At 41.2% G+C, this 16,215-nt stretch overlaps 8 non-coding genes across 8 annotated transcripts; 4 read left to right on the top strand and 4 right to left on the bottom strand.

The window, feature by feature from the left end:
• Positions 1 to 1,452: 1,452 nt before the first annotated feature.
• trnam-cau (transfer RNA methionine (anticodon CAU)) lies at positions 1,453 to 1,524 on the bottom strand. The gene has a single exon. It is a non-coding gene; the product is annotated as a tRNA-Met (tRNA).
• Positions 1,525 to 1,729: 205 nt separating this feature from the next.
• trnal-aag (transfer RNA leucine (anticodon AAG)) lies at positions 1,730 to 1,811 on the top strand. Its single transcript has one exon. It is a non-coding gene; the product is annotated as a tRNA-Leu (tRNA).
• A 1,189-nt stretch (positions 1,812 to 3,000) lies between these two features.
• trnaq-uug (transfer RNA glutamine (anticodon UUG)) lies at positions 3,001 to 3,072 on the top strand. The gene has a single exon. It is a non-coding gene; the product is annotated as a tRNA-Gln (tRNA).
• Positions 3,073 to 5,264: 2,192 nt separating this feature from the next.
• On the top strand, positions 5,265 to 5,336 carry trnat-cgu (transfer RNA threonine (anticodon CGU)). Its single transcript has one exon. It is a non-coding gene; the product is annotated as a tRNA-Thr (tRNA).
• A 5,454-nt stretch (positions 5,337 to 10,790) lies between these two features.
• Positions 10,791 to 10,872, bottom strand: trnas-cga (transfer RNA serine (anticodon CGA)). Its single transcript has one exon. It is a non-coding gene; the product is annotated as a tRNA-Ser (tRNA).
• Positions 10,873 to 12,254: 1,382 nt separating this feature from the next.
• trnat-ugu (transfer RNA threonine (anticodon UGU)) lies at positions 12,255 to 12,327 on the bottom strand. The gene has a single exon. It is a non-coding gene; the product is annotated as a tRNA-Thr (tRNA).
• A 754-nt stretch (positions 12,328 to 13,081) lies between these two features.
• trnat-cgu (transfer RNA threonine (anticodon CGU)) lies at positions 13,082 to 13,154 on the bottom strand. Its single transcript has one exon. It is a non-coding gene; the product is annotated as a tRNA-Thr (tRNA).
• Positions 13,155 to 15,762: 2,608 nt separating this feature from the next.
• trnac-gca (transfer RNA cysteine (anticodon GCA)) lies at positions 15,763 to 15,834 on the top strand. The gene has a single exon. It is a non-coding gene; the product is annotated as a tRNA-Cys (tRNA).
• Positions 15,835 to 16,215: the final 381 nt, after the last annotated feature.

Raw genomic sequence — 16,215 nt, 5'->3', positions numbered from 1 at the left:
CAACGTCCCTGGTTGGACTTGAACCACCATCCTTTCGGCTAACAGCCGACTGCGCTGACCTATTGCGCCACAGAGACTGCGCCTTCTGAGGTTTTATGAGCGGTAGCTCGATCTTTAAGCCACAAGCATTTGCTTATGGCTGTCTGTTAAAACATGAACAGAGACAACTTCTCTTTGTTGAAGCATTATTACAATCAAGCATCAGGATAACAGGGGGGGGGGCTCTGCTATGGCTGTGGTAATAAAAGAAATCATAACATTGTAAAGGCTACCATACACAAGGCATAGGAATCATATATGCTAGTAAATATAACAATAAACCCATATCAATTACCTTATCTTAATGAGCAAGGACATTTAACAATGCCATTATATCGAATCAGGCAGGTATAGCTGCTAACAGGTGTACCTAGTTAAAAAGTGAAGAACACAAACAAGCTAACTTTTAATTTGCCAGAACTACAGACCAATACAACAACAGGCTTAAATGAACTGACAACATCAGTTCTAGGACTTACAGTCTCAAGACGCACACAATTCAGTTGATTATCCTCCGGACACTAGTCTCTTGCTCTTTTCTCTCACAATCACACCTGATATACGACTTGTAGTGACAAAAACTAAAGTACCAACCAATTTCGTAAAATGTAAGGAGTAGAAAGTGCAAATGTAGTAGACTGCCTCAGTCTGTGGATCTTTATGGAGGAGCTGATTGATTGATATACCGCCTTATTGTACCATAACAGAGATCTAATATGTATTAAACCAGGTTGGGCAAGTAACCTTCTGGTTACTTCTTGACAAAAGAGTAAGTAATATCACTCAACAAAAACTACTGCAAAGGGGGGAATCAAACCAGGTCAAGTGCTTGGAAGCCAGTTACCTAAAGCACCCTAAGTAAGTAAAAGGATTAATAAAGATAAGTCTAATCAATCTCAGAAAACAGTTTTCAAAAACTGAAAATCTTCAGGGGATGTAGCTCAGTGGTAGAGCTCATGCTTTCCATGTATGAGGACCTGGCATCCTCCAGCAGGTATTATGGTAGAGTCTTTAAAAGAGCTGCAGAGATTTACCTCCTGTGGTAATCTGCTGGTAGGGTTATAGAACGTAGTGGTAGACTAAGACCTCCTGTTACACAAACTAAGCGGTGTGCTCTTTCTTTTATACTCAGACTATCAGACAGCACAACAGCACTTTAAATGCACATGTTTTACAGTCTTTATTTTACTGTATTTATGTACTTAAACTGTAGAATGTTTATAGTATTATGCTCCAGTTTTGAGGTGTTACAGCAGTTATGAGCACTGTAGTTTCCATTTTCATAGATGAAATAAACTGGACATGCTATTAGGTTTACTCTTCAGCAGATGGAAACCTTACATCCCAGACACTTGCTTTGCTAAACATCCACAGACTGGAAATAGACTTAGTGCTGATACAAATGATGAGATTTAGCAGAGGATGGTTTCGATCCATCGACCTCTGGGTTATGGGCCCAGCACGCTTCCGCTGCGCCACTCTGCTCTGCTGTTTGGGCTCAAGGGATGGAAAATTCTGTGATTCACATTTTGAGGGAAGGTGGCAACAAAGGTTCTAACAGCTTACGGGTGCAAAGTTTAACATTTGTAGACCTTGCTACTGCGTATCACTCTGCTCAGCCTCCCTGGTCTACTCCAAGGTGGTGGAAAGTAAGCTTCAGCCACCTCCGCCAAGTTGCCTGTTATTTGTAGGTAGTGTGGCCGAGTGGTCTAAAGCGCTGGATTAAGGCGCCAGTCTCTCTGGAGGCGTGGGTTCAAATCCCACCACTGCCATTTGCATCTATTACATAGCTGGAAGCCAACTAAGGTGATGTCTTGCAGCTGTGTCATTTGGCTGAACTTGGTGAAGTAACTAGAATCATCCATCATTACCTTGCTGAGATTGTTCCTTGTCAACCTGAGGTTAAACAATTGGTGAAACCTTCCTTTCCAGCACTTTGGAGTAGAAAATCAAAAAATAATTGTGATAATTAATCGTGATCTCCATATTGATCAAAATAATCGTGATTATCACTTTGGCCATAATCATGCACCCCAGAGATCTAATGTTTTTATCAAACCAGGTTGGACAAGTAACCTTTCTGCTGACTTCTTGTTAAAAAAAGCAAGTAACATCACTCAAAGAAAGCTACTGCGATGGCTGGGAATCAAACCCAGGTCAACTGCTTGGAAGGCAGCTATGCTCACCACTATACCACCATCACTGGACAATACAATGTTCACTTCAAATCTTGTAATACATCTGGGCATTGAGACTGTGAAGTGCGCTCTATCACTGAGCTACAGCCTCTGATGATTCCGAAATTCCCTCCAGGGGCTCCTGTGTTATCACATTCACAAGAATGGGAAGTGCGTTCATAAACATTGTTGCCCTTCAATAGCTCAGTTGGTAGAGCGGACTTATTATTATTATTAATAATAACATTAAACATAATCACGTTAGTCTTATTTTTTATGAATTAATTTATTTAAAAAACTATTAAGAAGATAAGTAAACAAGATAAAGATAGGATGGCTGAGCGTTCCAAGGCGCTGCGTTAGGTCGTAGTCTCCACTGGGGCTTGGATTCAAATCCCACTTCTTACATGATTCGTTTCTTCTAGAACTAATTTCAGAGACATGGTATTGGGAAGCTTGAACTCAGCTATTCTCTACATTGTAGTGCACATTAATTTGCGCAAGATACTGAATTGAAAGTACAGCCGCACCTTTGTGAGCATCTGCATTATCAACCCATGTAAAGTTACCATGTGTACACAGTAGACCTATCTACTGCTGTATTCATTGTTTGTGGCAAGTCCTTTAAAACCTATTCTTGACTTTTCTTGTTCCACATCCTGTGTGACGCTTAGCTTACTAAATGACTTAAATTAGCCAGTAATTGTTGTGTGCCTTCAATAGCATAAGTGTTAATAATATGGAAGAAGCTGCCTGGCAAACCAATGTTGCCTTTCAGAACAGTGGTTCCATGGTGTAATGGTAAGCACTCTGGACTTTGAATCCAGTGATCTGAGTTCAAGTCTTGGTGGAACCTGGTTTTAAGCCAGAGTACTGTTGAAATAAAAAAATCAACCTCTACACTGTCCACATCTAGGCTAACGGGTAAAATATTCTTGGCTGTTTGACTGAAAACAGTATGTTGGTGGTGGCATGTTGAGCTGTGACCTGTACTTTATGTTAACTTAAAAGACCTCCAATTTAGACTAAGTTGAACATATTGAGGATATTCCACAATGTTGACCAAATGTCAGTCTCTTTCCCATCTAGTTGGGACATGTCTGGACACAGGTGGACATTTTGTTGGACTTGGAATATTCAGTCAGGATGGCTGAGCCGTTCAAGGTGCTGCGTTCAGGTCACAGTCTCCACTGGAGGTGTAGGTTCGATATTGGGGATATTGTTTTGTTTTGTTTTTTGCTGTTTGTTGTGGTGGTGTAGCTTAGGGGGGGTGGTAAGATAAGTCGCTTGCAAGGGTTCACAGTCATCAGCACACATTTGCAAACCGACTTTCAACAGTACATTCCCGTACCTACTTCACATTTGCTCTTTTGGTTGCTCGGCCAGTCTTATCAAATATGGCTGCCACGCACCAACAGGGGACCGTCGCAGAAAGGGATGGGGACGAAGATGGTGCATCCTGTTTAATTAGTTACACAGTTAAGCAGTTACACTTATATCTATGGTCTTCTTTAATTTTATTGGCATGTTTATTGAGTAAATTAGAGGCAATTAGGGTGTTTTTTACGGTTGAGTGTATTCTGGGGTTGTGTAAATAAAGTAGGCAGGACTAGATTACAGCCGATAGATATCAGAGATCACCCATTACCTTAGTTTTTATGCGTTGTACTTTTTCCTTGCCAGGTGAGTTATGGAAACTGTTACAGCATAGCGGAGTATTCTGTCCCCTCCACACCCGTAGTCTTCTCTTCAAGCAGACTTACTGCCTCCTGGTCTTGTCTTGACCTGGTTACCACTTTCTCATTTTTGTATGGCAGCACATCCAGCTGCTAGAGATTCTCAACAATCTGGAAGAGCTCCATGTTGGAAGGAACAGTGGACGTCAGAAGGTTGCGGCCGTAGCTGTTGCTCTACGATCCGTGCTGGGCCATGAAACGTTCCCCCAGTCTGGTTCGAATGGTGAGCGGTCCATCTGGTGGACCGAACTTCACTGGCTCTATGGGGGTGAGATGTGGATGATCAGCACCAATGAGAAGGAGTGGGCTGGCGTTCTCAAACTACTGAAGGGAAGAGACCTGCCAGGTACTTCTACCTCTTCTGCAGACTGACTGGATAGGATTGATCCGCCAAGCCTAGGCGAGCTAAGCCGTTACTCCCATACTACCTGTCAGTATACTGTATGTTTAGCTTATATAAGGTAAAAGACAAATTTAGACTTAACAGTGTATGTACTTGTGGAGGTGCTGTGGCTTAGTTGGTTAAAGTGCCTGTCTAGTAAACAGGAGATCCTGGGTTCAAATCCACAGCAACACCTTGTTGTTGGAGAGATTACCTCTTTTGGCGTGTCATCATCATGTCAACCCAATCCCTGTGAAAGTACCATGGTAGTAAATGAAAATGGCATGTTACATTTACACAGAAACACCAATAACATGCCCACAAGGTGTTCTATTTGCCTGATAACTAATGAAATTAATTAATAAATGCGCTACTTTGACTCCACTACAGTTCTGTGTCAGTCAACTGCTCCATTTCACTCACCACTGAGTCAGACTTAATGCCCCGCCCACAACAACATCTGATTGGCAGGCAACTTAAAAAGAAGTATAGGTAATCTCTGCAACAACAAGGTGCTGCCGGGATTTGAACCCAGGAACTTCTGCTGACTAGACAGGCACTTTAACTAACTAAGCCACAGCACCTCTGGGGATGAACACGGATGCATGGCCATTATGGAGGTACTCGGTGTAAACAACTGAGGTGGTTGGGTCATCTGGTAAGGATGCCTCCTGGGGGCCTCCGTAGAGAGCTGGTCCAGGCACATCCAGCTGGGAGGAGGCCTCGGGGAAGACCCAGACTAGGTGGAGAGAGTACATCTCCAACCTGGCCTGGGAACGCCTCAGGATCCCCCAGTCGGAGCTGGTTTATGTGGCTCGGCAAAGGGCAGTTTGGGGTCCCCTGCTGGAGCTGCTGGACAAAGATGGATGGATGGAGGGAACCCTTTTCTCTAGCTCATTGTATGCTTGCAAGACGGACTTCGCTGCAGGAGGCGCTGTAGCTTAGTGGTTAAAGTGCCTGTCTCGTAAACAGGGATCCTGGGTCCAAATCCCAGCAGTGCCTGGTTCACACTTAATGAATTGTTTCTATATGTTTGCCAATACTAAACGTGTGCAACTAAGTTAATGCTTGATGTTTCTAAAGCACTTAAGTGACATGTGGTGTTGTTTTGTACCATAACATTACATGTGTCCATGTAAAGCAAATTAAAGCCTTTGTTGGAGGTGTTTTTTGCAACTTTAGTGTGAAGATTATAAAGTTTTTATTATCATGAATTCCTTAGTCTTACCTTGGAAGCTTAGGGCTCCTGCACACTGCCTGCATGGCGTGAGCGTGCCAGCTGAGGTTAGAATGCCTACCGTATTGGTCAATACTGTTAACATGAGAGAAATAAAAACAGACACGCCACACAGCAAACGCTATGTTGACTGTTGAGGAGGACTAAATTAAGACTGTATTTTAAGCTTTTCATGGCTTTCCATGAAACATGGCCAGCCTGGAGTGAGTGGTTAATGACCTTTGTGACCAGCTGCTGGACGAAGATGGATGGATGGAAGCAACCGTGTTCATTAGCTCATTGTATTCTTGCAAGACAGACTTATCTGTAGAAGGCACTGTAGCTTAGTGGTTAAAGTGCCTGTCTTGTAAACAGGAGATCCTGGGTCCAAATCCCAGCAGGGAATGTTATAACCAGGAGGGAACGTTCTCTAAACGTTAGCTTTTGGTTTGGTTCAAACTAACCTTTAGAGAACCAAAAACTAACGTTCCCTAACGTTCTGTGTTAGTAGGGTACTTATCGCTGTCAAAAGGTATGGTGTTATGTTTGACAATGATACTCAATACAGGAAACATGACAATGCATAATATTTTTTTTTATTCTTCAAGTTTGTCTTTTTGTCGTTAATGGCCACAAGTGAACAGTTCCTTTCTGCCTTTGACCGACATATTTCGGCTTGTTTTTCCAGCCCCTGCACAAACAGCAGAGCAGAGTGGCGCAGCGGAAGCGTGCTGGGCCCATAACCCAGAGGTCGATGGATCAAAACCATCCTCTGCTAATCCCTGTGCTTTGTACCAGCAGTAAATGAATTTCCAATCTGTTGATGTTTAACATAGCGTCTGATGCTGCTAGTGTCTGAAGTGAAATGTCTCCGCTGGCCGAAGAATTAACTTAATAGTTTGTTAAGTTAATTTCTTCCATAAAAATAGAAACTACAGTGCTCATACCTGCTGTAACCCCATTAAAACTGGAGCATAAAACAATAAATACATTACACTACAGTTAATAAATACTGTAAATAGAACATGTACGTTTAAAGTAAAGTAAAACCTGTAAATGCAACGGCAGTGGCTGGAAATCAAACCAGGGCTAAATGCTTGCACTGCCATGATATAATTCATAGTCAAAAAGTAACATATCTGTTGCCTTTCTGCTGGACAATACAACGTTTACTGCAAATCTTGTAACACAGACTGAAAATAAATGCTAAGAAATACATTGCTGGGGGCTGGTGTCTTCCAGTAGTTATGAGATAACACAATATTATTCATGAAGGTACATCTGCAATTTGATGTAATGTCACATGTTGTTGGTTTTCTACCGCTCTTAAAGAAAGCCTCTCGTTGTCGGCAGAATTCGAACCTGCGCAGGGAGACCCCAATGGATTTCTAGTCCATCGCCTTAACCACTCGGCCACACAACCTGAAACACAGCCCTATACCTGTTTGCATGAATGTTCATAAACATTTAATTGGTTAGTAATACCAGACATGGACAAAGTGCCAATCATAGTCTGTGGATAGTTGTGGATGAAGTTTGATTGATTGATATGCTCCTTATTTGTACAAGAGCTATTTTGTAACAGAGATCTAATGTTTTATCAAATCCGGTTGGGCAAATAACCTTTCTGCTTACTTCCTACTTGTTTCTGCATTTGTTCAGAGCTATGTCTGATGATGAACTCACTACTGGGACAACCCCAAAGAGAAGCCCTTATGAACCCAATAATCATCAGTGTCTCCATTTGAGATGATCTGAATGTGATTACAATGACATCCATCTTCAGTTAGTCTGTAGCATTGTCATGTTCAACTGCCCCAACAAGTAGCACTTACTGAATTCAACAGTCAAGTCAATGCTAAAGTTACAGTAATAAGAATGACTTAGAAAACATTTCAGCATTGTTCAACCAGTAACAAGGGAGAATATCCTTTAAACATTTCTATAGGGAGGTCAGCAAAACTACCCGTCTGTCTGTACAGACTACAACTCAAACCTTTTCAAACCTAAGCTTTGTGAGTAACGTTTCCAGATGTCTTTGTGTAGGTGTTGCAGAAATGCTGGAGTAGTGTGGATACGTGGCCTAAATTAACAACAGATATGCGTTGTTATAGGAAAACAGTATTAAATTGGGTATATACCAAGAAAGACAAAACTTTTACATAAGAATTGAGCATGTTCCTGCTGTCAAAGAGAGCTTTACCGTGACGTAGGATCACCTACCTCAGGATCCAGGAATCCACAAAAACAACAAATGAGGCTAAAAGAGTTATGTAAACATTTGAATTAAACACATGTATGTGCATGAGTGAAGACAATGAATACCTGTACTCTTTCTCTATATATGTGTTTCTGTTTCTTGCTGACATAGTGCCAAATGTTGTCCCGGCTCATGATGACTCGACTGAACCAATTTAATTGTATCACTCAGTGTTAAAAATTAAAATAAAAAAACAAACATGTTTTCTGCCGGTGTTCCAATCCGGGACCAGTTTCAGCAGAGTCTAATTTAAAGGAAATGGTACTCTTTAAAAGTGTTGGGGTTCTAGCATTAACTAATGAGGAAGAATCTGACAAATCTAAATCAACCAAAAGTAAGTCCAGGAACTCACTCTTTCAACTGTTATGCCTGTATCTGTCAAGTCCTGACCATTCCCTGACCGGGAATTGAACCCGGGCCGCAGCGGTGAGAGCACCGAATCCTAGCCACTAGACCATCAGGGAGTCACATCTGTCCAATTCATCTTTGTAGACGTGAGTTTCCTTGTGTAAATATGAAAAGTGACGTGTAAAAAAAAAAGGCTTTAAAAGTGTTGGGAAAAACCCACGAAGATTTAAGAAGGAAAATCAAAGGGAGAAGACGGGGACAGATCTGTGGGAGAATACGGGGACAGATCCGAGGGAGAAGACGGGGACAGATCCGAGGGAAAAGATGGGGACATATCAGAGGGAAAGACGGGGACATTTAGAGGGAAAAGATGGAGACATATAAGGGGGAGAAAACAGGGACAGATCTGTGGGAGAAGACAGGGACATATCGGGGACATATAAGGGGGAGAAAACGGGGACAGATCTGTGGGAGAAAACGGGGACAGATCCGAGGGAGAAGACGGGGACAGATCTGTGGGAGACGACAGGGACAGATCCGTCTGGAGAAGACGGGGACCGATTAGAGGACCAACCCAACATCACGAAGACAGAGACAGATCCTTTTATTCGTCCTTATTTCTTGTTGGAGAACAGAAGAACTCAGTTTTGTTTTTAATTTCTGTTTACGTCCGTTTTAAAACCCGAGCACCTTATTTAAGTTTTGTTGCATGAATGTTTTATTTTGAAAGAGTGTAAAACCACTTCCTAATAAAACAGGTTGAACTATCTGAGGTTCATTCATAAAGTGTGTGTGTCTGCGTGTGTGTGTGTGACACAAAAAAAAACAATGATTCAGTTTAAAATATATTTTCATCCACAAATAAATTTTAGTCTTCAAAGCCTCGTAGTAACTCATAGTATAGTACGTCAAAATATTCATAAAAAAAATAGTATAGTATGTCGAAATAGTCCTAAAAAGTCATGGCATGACGTCTCGAAAATTCCTAAAAAGTCATAGTTTAGTATGTCAAAAAATTCATTAAAGTCACAGTATAGTATGTCAAACAATCATAAAAGTCATAGTATAGTATGACAAAATTTCATATAGTGTCATAAAAATCATAGTATAGTATGTCAAAAAAATATATAAAAAGTCATACTATAGTTTGTTGAAATATTTATAAAAAGTCATAGTATAGTATGTCAAAAATTCATAAAAATTCATAAACAGTCATAGTATAGTATGTCACAAATTCATAAAAAGTCACAGTATAGTAAGTCAAAATATTCATATAAAAAGTCACAGTATAGTATTTCAAAAACTTCATAAAAGTCATAGTATAGTATGTCAAAAAATTAATAAAAGTCACAGTATAGTATTTCAAAAAAATCATAAAAGTCATAGTATAGTATGTCAAAAATGTCATAAGTCGTAGGATAGTATGTTGAAAAAATCATAAGTCTAAAAAGTCATGGTATAACATGTATAAAATTCATAAAGTCATAGTTTAGTATGACAAAAAAATCATGAAAGTCATACTATAGTATGTCAAAAAATTCTAAAAAAGTTATAGTATAATATGTCAAAAATGTGTAAAAGTCATAGTATAGTATGACTAAATATTCATAAAATGTCATAAAAAGTCACACTGTATTACGTCGAAATATTCCTAAAAAAGAAGATTCTAAAGTCCTCTGGAGAATGCAGGCATCGATGCCGCTAACTCTCGCATGCTAAGCAAGCGCTCTACCATTTGCACTAATTCCCCTCTTCAAAAGAAAGGTCATAGAATAGTATATCAAAAATTCACAAAAAGTCATTAAAGCCATAGTATGTCAAAAAAATCATAAAAAGTCATAAAAAGTCATAGTTTAGTATGTTGAAATACTCATGAAAGTCATAGTATAGTTGTCAAAAAATTCATAAAAACTCATAGTATAGTATGTCAAAATATTCATTAAAAGTTGTAGTACAATATGTCGTAACAAGTCCAAATTTATAGTTCTTGTTGTAAAGCAAGAAAAATAAATTTCGATTATGCTGAAATTAAACTTAGTGGTTAAAGCACCTGTTGTAAACAGGAGATCCTGGGTCCAAATCCCAGCAGTGCCTGGTAATCAGTTAATACTTACGTTATCTCCACTACAAAGAGTGTGTATATTTGCTTGTGATTAACAAGCATTATATAATTCTGCCCAGTTGTGGCCTGTTGAGGGTCAATAAATATCTAAAGGGAAATGGATTGAACACATTTTTTAATGTTTTTAAACCGTGTTTTGTTGGGGCTGAACATGGCCCAGGTGTACACCAGGACCCTGTGACATCACTGTCAGGTGGGGTTTCAGGTGTTTGATGCTAAATGAGGTCAGAGGTGAAATAAACATGAACTTTACCGGCCAAGGCACTTTGGGCACTGACTGCCTGATTTTAACGTCTTCAATGCTGCTGGAAGGAAAATTAATGCATTGATTATTTGATATTAGTTGACTATATCGCGATATGCAACTGAAAGAAGAATCACTGTGTCTTCATGGATCTAAGAAGAGGGAGCCAACTCGTAGGGATCTGCACCACCAATAAACTGTAATTTCTCAAAAAATCTTCCTCCCCTACATGTCACTGAACTCTAAATGATTCTGTAGTTAGTAATCACTGTGAGCAGGGTTTGAACCTGCGCAGGGAGACCCCATTGGATTTCGAGTCCAACGCCTTAACCACTCGGCCATCATAGCTGTAAAAATATTTTGTTTTTACAGCAGAGAACCCCTGATGCCTGACAGACTCCATTCAGACCAATCAGACAAAGATAGAGCCTATCTCACAAGTACCTTGGGCAAATCTGAATGACTAATGGGGATTCCCAAGCACTTCAGTTCCAAAGGATCATTCAAATCTTGAGGGTATTCCAGGTCTAATGTGGGTAGTTAATCCACCCCCTTTAGATGATCTGATTCATTTCCGAACCAGTCCAGATTAAAAATTAACAAGTTATTGTATCACATGGCAATGAGAAACATACATGTGTACAGACAAGGCTAGCAGCAACATCGCCACGCCAGAAACATTTCTGGTGTGCGAAGACCAAGAAAATGCCACGCAACAGAAATGCCATGCTCACGCCACACAGGCAGTGTGCAGGAGGCCTTACCCCTGACTTCCACCAACTGCGGATCCACTCCGCTTCGTGTCTGCTCCGTGATCCGCAGTCTGTCAACACCCACCAGGTCCGGATTTGTTGCAGGCCATGACGGGCCACTGAAGTCACAAGGACCCACGGGATTTTGCGAATTCCTGTATGATCACGCGATATAACAGGATGTAGTTTCTATAAACAGAACCACAAAACCTGATGAATGAACTAGCTTAAACTTGCCTTGCTCTGAATTTCAAGTGTTTTCATGTATCATCTTGAGTCTGTGTTGATGTAGCGTTTCTGTGTAAATGTAACATGCCTTTTTCATTTGCTGCCAGGGCTTAATGAGCAGCATGGGGATTGGGTAGACATGATGATGGGATGCAAACAGAGGTAATGACTGCAACAATAAGGTGCTGCAGGGATTTGAACCTTGGATCACCTGCTTACTAGGCAAGCACTTTAACCAGATAAGCCACAGCACCCCCTTGAGTACTACTCACAAACAAAACAACAAACTTCCTCTCATTCAGAAGCCATAGAAGAGCGGTGCAAATATTTCATCAGAGTGATGGCTTGTGGTAAGAAATTGGTCCTGACTCTGTTGGTTTTGGCGTAAAGTGCTCTGTAGCGCCTACCAGAGGGGAGAAGCTGGAACAGGTTGTGTCCGGGGTGAGATGGGTGTCCGGAGTGAGATGGGTGAGAGGGCGCAAGGCCATCCGTCATAACCTGCACACTTGATGAGTGTCATCGGTGGAAGTCTAAACCAATGATTCCCAAAATGGCTGACCTAACATTGTGCAGCCCACCTGCACCTATTGAAGCCAGCATTCCACTCCACTGGTATAGACTGTTTTCAGCCACATATAATGTTATGAGACAACATCACATGTCACTTTTTTTGCTCTGTAAAATTTGGCAACTTTGTTGCACTTATTAAGACTCACAAATCATATGCATACACATCATTAAGTGAGAACCAGGCACTGCTGGGAATTGGACCCAGGATCTCCTGTTTACAAGACAGGCGCTTTAACCACTAAGCTACAGCGCCTTCTACAGATAAGCCTGTCTTGCAAGAATACAATGAGCTAATGAACAGGGTTGCTTCCATCCATCCATCTTCGTCCAGCAGCTCCAGCAGGGGACCCCTACGAACTCCGGCAAATGAAAACAGCTGGACGTGTCTTTGAGCGACGCCTCAGGACTCACTGTTCATAGGCAGGCCTACCGAGAACAACATAAGTCCTATGCAAGGACCTTGAGAGATGAGAGACCCTTTCCCCACAGCCCTGGTAAAATCCAACCTCCATACCATAAGTCCCCTCATCACAGAGGTCATAACCACTCCCTCCGGTCAGGCCATGTTCCATCAACACTGAAAACAGCTGTTATCATGCCATTTCTCATGGAAAGCCATGGAAAGCTTAAAACACAGTCCTAATTTAGTCCTCCTCAACAGTTAACATAGCGTTGTGTGGCGTGTCTGTTTTTATTTCTCTCATGTTAACAGTATTGACCAATACGGTAGGCATTCTAACCTCTGCTGACACACTCACGCCACGCAGGCAGTGTGCAGGAGCCCTAAGCTTCCAAGGTAAGACTGAAATTCATGATAATAAAAACTTTATAATCTTCACACTAAAGTTGCAAAAACACCTCCAACAAAAGGCTTTTATTCGCTTTATGTAATGTTATGGTACAAAACAACATCACATGTCACTTTAGTGCTCTAGAAAATCAGGCTTCATCTTTGTTGCATGTTAAGTATCACAAACCATGTGGAAACACTTTATTAAGTGATAACCAGGCACTGCTGGGATTTGGACCCAGGATCTCCTGTTTACGAGACAGGCGCTTTAACCACTAAGCTACAGCGCCTCCTGCAGCTAAGTCTGTCTTGCAAGAATACAATGAGCTAGTGAACAGGGTTCCCTCCATCCATCCATCTTTGTCCAGCAGCTCCAGCAGGGGACCCCAAACTTTCCTTTGCCAAGCCACATCAACCAGCTCCGACTGGGGGATCCCGAGGCGTTCCCAGGCCAGGTTGGAGATGTACTCTCTCCACCTAGTCCTGGGTCTTCCCCGAGGCCTCCTCCCAGCTGGACGTGCCAGGACCAGCTCTCTACGGAGGCCCCCAGGAAGCATCCTTACCCGATGCCCTAACCACCTCAACTGGCTCCTTTTGACTCGAAGGAGCAGCGGCTCTACTCCTATTTTGGCTGCTTGTACCCTGGCACAGGGTTGTGGACAATAATAGATGTTGAAAGAAAAGACTCCTTTGCAAATGTTTTTTAGAAGGGAAATGCATCGAACACATTCGTTAATGCTTTAAAACCTTGTCTTGAAGGGGCTGAACGTGGCCACATGTAATGTTACAACACAACATTACTTGTCACTTTTTTGCTCTGTAAAATAAGGCAACTGGTAATTTTGTTGCACTTATTAAGACTCACAAATCATATGCATACACTTCATTAAGTAATAACTAGGCACTGCCTGTTTACCACATGCATTATCTGTATCCGGATCCGTACTCGGACTGGGCCTAAACCGGAAGTGGTCAGATTTAACCCGGAAGTGGGTCAGGTTGTCTTGAAATGGGGGGGTTATCAGATATTAAAATAGTTATGGGTTGATCAGAAATTGTTATATTTATTGCTGATTAGAAAACTATTTCCATGACAGCATCAGCATTGAGTGTCATTGGTTTTGTCATGGTAACAAACTATATAGGCCTACAGTATATAACAAGTTTTGCAACAATAAATACAACAATGTGCTTGCAATTATTATGTAAAATGTAATGAACAAGAGTTTTCATACTCAATAATATAACTTTATTTTTTAACTTTTAATTTTTCTATGATCAGTTTGATCATTTATTTATTTTTGGTTCTTTTTTATTTTCACACTGTTTATTTTGAGTAAAAGATACAGAGAGAGAGAGAGAAACAAAGAGAGACAGGGGGGGGGTTGGAATGTGTTTGTGTGTATCTTAATTTGTAATATTATTCATTTATACCGCAACTGCCTTTTATTTTATTTTTTATAAAACACAGCAAGAAAGGACCTGAGAAGAGACGGAGAGGGCTGTTCACCTCTCTGTGTCCTGAGTGCGTGTGAGCAGAGTTGCACACAGCAACAGAAGAAATATTTGTGAGTAGGGAGGGGCGCTGGGACTAGCCTATCACAGAATAGTGTAGGGGAGGGGCGCTGGGACTTGCCTATCACAGAATAGTGTAGGGGAGGGGCGCTGGGACTAGCCTATCACAGAATAGTGTAGGGGAGGGGCGCTGGGACTAGCCTATCACAGAATAGTGTAGGGGAGGGGCGCTGTGACCGGCACTGTAACTAGCCTATCACAGAACGGAGACACAGTCAGTGGAGCTTTTCACTGAATCCGAGCACGGATATTGACTCACATTACTCGGATGATACTTGCACTCGGCAAAAGTGCTTTATCCGTACCGGATACTCGTTTCAGCCGATTATTCGGCTCATCCCTATAGCTTACACATGCGGATGTAGTGCTAACTATGTTAAGAGTTTTGGAAAATTGTTAAAAGTATTGAAAAATCTGTCATAGCAATTGTAAAAAACTGTAAGTGAGTAAAAAAAAAAAACGTCCTGTCAGACACCGCCTACCAAGAGCCGGGGTCTGACCGAGGTTTCTGCCTAAAAGGAAGTTTTTCCTCGCCACTGTCGCCCTGTTGCTTGCTCTGGAGGAAACTACTAGAACTGTTGGGTCCTTGTAAATTCTGGAGTGTGGTCTAGACCTACTCTATCTGTAAAGTGTCTCGAGATAACTCTTGTTATGAATTGATACTATAAATAAAATTGAATTGAAAATGCATGTGCAAAACACAATCTATGATCAATACAATATACTGTCTATTGTATAAGGGCATACCTGACACATCTAAAATAATGAAGTTTTTGTAATGTCAGCTGATGATAGTGTTTTTTTTGTCATTGTGTTTTGATTGACTAAATGTTCCTGTTGGAGCAGAACATGTGTTAGTGTTTGGAATAATTATTTGATTTTTAAACATATTCCCAGTGTTTTGTTAGACATAGTGTGTAGTGTTAGTGTATTATTGTATTTTGAAAATTAGTTTTGGAGTTTAGTTTACAATGTGTGATTTTGAGCATGAAATTAACTGTTTTGCCAGTTGTGTGTTTTGTGTGTGTTGGTGGGTTAAGAGTTAAGGACACTTGTTAAATGTATTGAAAAATCTGTCGTAGGAATTGTAAAAAACTGTAATAGTATAGCTTACACATGCGGATGTAGTGCTAACTGTGTTAATAATTTTGGAAATTTGTTAAAAGTATTGAAAAATCTGTCATAGCAATTGTAAAAAACTGTAACTCCCCTTCATACAGTAGATGAGATGTGGATACTTTCTCAGACTGTGAAGGTAACCACATGGTGGAGGCCCAGCCATTTTTTTTGCTGCACCATAAGCATATCCAACATAGAGTACGTGGGGGTCTAACTCAGTGGTAGAGCATTTGACTGCAGATCAAGAGGTCCCCAGTTCAAATCTGGGTGCCCCCCTGCAAGGGTGTTTGTGGGCTATCATATGATAGTAGTTGTTGATACTTGAAAAAAGCATGCATGTAACTAATGTTGCTTCTATTCTGAAGCCCTTGTGCTTTCTCCCCTCTCAGACTTCCTTAGATTGTGGTGGCACCTGAGTAGTGGATGCAGCTGCTGCTGTGGTCCTGCTGGACGCCCTGCACTATTACTGCTACTATTATTAGTAATAGTTATATTACCTTTACTGCTGCCATAATTACCAACGGTCATCTTTTTATTCCGTTCTCTCTCTCTCTCTCTCTCTCTCTCTCTCTTTCTCTCTCTCTCTCTCACCCTCTCCCCCAACCGTTTGTGTCAGATGACTGCCCTCCATGAGCCAGTTTTAGTCTGTAGGTTTCG

This window comes from Etheostoma spectabile, unplaced genomic scaffold (genome assembly GCF_008692095.1).
Source record: "Etheostoma spectabile isolate EspeVRDwgs_2016 unplaced genomic scaffold, UIUC_Espe_1.0 scaffold00019277, whole genome shotgun sequence".
In the NCBI taxonomy this organism is placed as follows: domain Eukaryota; kingdom Metazoa; phylum Chordata; class Actinopteri; order Perciformes; family Percidae; genus Etheostoma; species Etheostoma spectabile.
The sequence above is the reverse complement of the archived record's forward strand: the minus strand, read 5'-3'. Positions and strand labels throughout refer to the sequence as shown.